Genomic DNA, 3,476 nt, shown 5'->3' with positions numbered 1-3,476 from the left:
CCCCCCCACACACACACATATACATGTATATATACTCTAACCCACACACACACACACATATACATGTATATATATACACTAACCCACACACACACACATGCACGCGAGTGCGAGGGCACTGCCGGACTCTCCTCTCCGCGTGAAAGCCTTTGGCAACTTTAACGAACCTCCTCTTTCTTACCCCACCCGCGACAGAACGTGTTCCCTTTCCGTTTTCTCTCTGTCTTGTCCCTTTATTCTTCCTCTCTCTGACACTCTCTCACCCCTCTTTCTAGCAGCAGAACTGCCACAGGCATATCCACTGCTCCTGCTAATCAAGAAACGGTTTATTAAAGTAAAGAGGCTGATGATAAGTCGTGGAATTGGCCACTTATCAAGGGCATAGACGGGCTTCCATTTCCCCCTACGGTGTAAAGACTGCTACAAGGGACAGGTCAGCGGTCTAGCATGGCACAGGAATGAAAAAAAAAGAAAGAATGAAAAAAGCCACCCTAATATTTATTGGGGGAGATAGGGAGGAACGGATTTGTGTACGGTGTAGTAGTAATCTATTTCCTGCGAGTTAGTTGTGACCTATTTTTGATGTAGTAGATTTTCTTTTCCAGTGATTTTGTTCCTTGCTCTCTCTCTCTCTCTCTCTCTCTCTCTCTCTCTCTCTCTCTCTCTCTCTCTGTCTGGCTTATCATTACAATTTCTTAATCTTCAATGCAGTCATTCATTTGTTGTTTTTTATCGAAATGACTGATGAGAACAATGTTCGGAATGATGATGATGATGATGATGATGATGATGATGATGATGATGATGATGATGGTGATATATTTACCAATTTGTTTTTATTTTGATTCAACACAGATTACATTTACTTAATACTACATTTATGGGTGAATTTACCTATAAGCGTTGATAAAAGGCACCAAAATATGTAAATTTAAAGTTTCCGATTACACCCAACCTTTGAAAGTCACATAATTATGGCGGTCATTTTCTGGCTTATTTTACTCCTGATACCCGGTGTCCCCCACCTCCAGCAACGACAGCAATCACGGCATCGGGGTATTTAAAAAAAATCAAAAGCAAGAGACAAATGACAATTGAACAACCTTTAAGATGATAACAATAACGCTATGCTCGAAATGATTCCATTGCGTTGTGGCACATATTCCGCTTGACGTCTCATAAGTCAATTCAGAAATACTCTTTCTTCCTTTTATAAAAACTAACCTTGACTAGTCAGTTCACACTCTTTTCTCCTACCCCCGAATCATAAAAGTTCACAAAATCCCCATATTTTTCCTTTTCTCTTGCTCTTTCATTTCCGCCTGTGAGAAAAAAAAAGTTACTAGGCCAGGCAGCGCGCGGTTTTCCCACGGACATAATTGGATTCATTCCACTGACCAAATTCTAGAGAGCTAATACAATGTCATTCCTTATTCTTGTTCTTTTTTTCTCTGAGGCTAAGAAAAACTGTGAGGCCAAGACTTCTCGCCTCTTACAGTACTTTTCTATACCTGGTAAACCGGGGTGACTATGACCACATGGGCTGACATTGGTCATTTATCAAGAAAACACTGTGTTCCTGTTTTAGGACACCTCAGTAACATTTAAGATTATTTTGATTCATTTGTTTGTTTGCTTTTTTTACAATTAAAAATCATCACTATGTTAAGAAATACTCGTTAACCCAAAATAGTTCTGCCGAGGCAGTTTGTGCTGTTTCAATGATAACATTTTAGGGCAGAGAATTCATGGGCCACACAAACTTAACATGTGAGCAAAAATTCACGATCCAATTCATGTTTTAACTGCGTACCATAGATGTACACTATAAGCACTAGATACAGTACGCCCCTTTCTCGCCTTGCTGCGCGATGGCGGTCATGTTTCAGTTGGCGAGCTGTGTGGAGGAATTCAAGCTAAAGCAATGGGCAAGGCATGTTTTCTCTCTCCCCCATACGCGATAGGTGAGGCTTGTTAATTTATTTTTACATGGTCGCCGTGACGTACTATCTAGGTTACTAAATAGCAATAATACAGCGTTCTTTCTACAACTAGATCTACAAAAAGGTTTAAAAGGAGAAAACTCTTTGCTGCGTACCATTGAGACAGTTGCTTTGTTGTATTGCTTGATGCATAAGCGGCCAATGAGCGTGTTGTGTTTTTTAAATCGAGCCAAACCAATAACAAGAACACATTGTGGATGGAGACAAATGAAAGCAACTCACGACAATACTCAGGTTTGTTTTTTACACGTGGTGTTACATTTTCGCGTTATTTATGCCGGTCAGTATATATTTCACATAGAGGTACATATAAATTTATATTATTCTTTTCCCACTTTCTAAAACTCTCTTTTTTGATCAGTGTAAAAGTGAAATTGACACCATAACGGCCATTCTCAATATTTCGGTAGTAATACTGCATAATGTATCGTTTATGGATCCCGGTACTTTTTCTTTTCAAAGAGCTAAGAGTTGGTGAACGTTGCATTGCTAAATAACTGATTGGCGTTTGACTAAGCAGTATGCATGAAACACCTTTGCCTGTGCCGTAGACATATTATGGCAATGTAGCGGAAGTAGATTGTTCAAGAACTACTGACTTAATTTAAGACCAAGCTTTCCTTGATATTTATTGTTATTCTCAAAAGGAGAGGCATGGTCAAAGAAAAACAAAGAAGCATAAGAGAAAATTCGACATGCAAGCACGGATCGAGTTTGAAACTGGTACCTTTGGAATGAAAGGCGAACGTTGTAGGCCTACATAATATAGGCTACATTTTCCTGACAACAGAACTGCTGGTTAGGTTCATCATCTGTAATTCAGGAAGCCATTCATATCAAGAAACGTTGCGCGGGAGTACTTCCAGGAAGCATACTCTTGCCATTATGCAATTGTATGGTGGGCATGTTTACATATTCTGTTCGTCCCGTTTTGTTGTAAAGCGGTTCGAAGTTTATGATTTAAGATCATGCAGTAAGGAATTGCCCATTTTCTACTCTCTGACAGCATGCAGTCGTGGGTATTGTTTAGCTCGGTCTTCACTCACAAAATCTCTAAAAAATGTGGCGTGGTGATAATACTGTAATGTAGACTCTTGGTATGCACGAGGTAGTGAAAATCATGTAGGCCTACCTAACGAGTACACCAAACATAAATTGGAAAAAATAATGTCATAATATCATGCACTTCGTACACAAGACACAAACCGTAGGCGTGCAATTGTGGGCAAGGGTAATGGTCAAAGATTGTTAATATTGTTCAGTACATTCTTTGTAATAGTTTTGAGAGGTAAAGTAATTATTTGTAAGTTTCACACGTCTACCCCGATCCCCTTACAAAACTCGACCCACTCGATCCATTCTCTCCTCAAAGCCCTTCTCACTCATTGTCTGTTGGTCTATCTCTCGTGTCTGTGTCGCTATGTCATATTCTCTTTTTCATTCTCTCTCTCTCTCTCTCTCTCTCTCTCTCTC

The sequence above is a fragment of the Aplysia californica genome, unplaced genomic scaffold, assembly GCF_000002075.1.
Source record: "Aplysia californica isolate F4 #8 unplaced genomic scaffold, AplCal3.0 scaffold00147, whole genome shotgun sequence".
In the NCBI taxonomy this organism is placed as follows: domain Eukaryota; kingdom Metazoa; phylum Mollusca; class Gastropoda; order Aplysiida; family Aplysiidae; genus Aplysia; species Aplysia californica.
The sequence above is the reverse complement of the archived record's forward strand: the minus strand, read 5'-3'. Positions refer to the sequence as shown.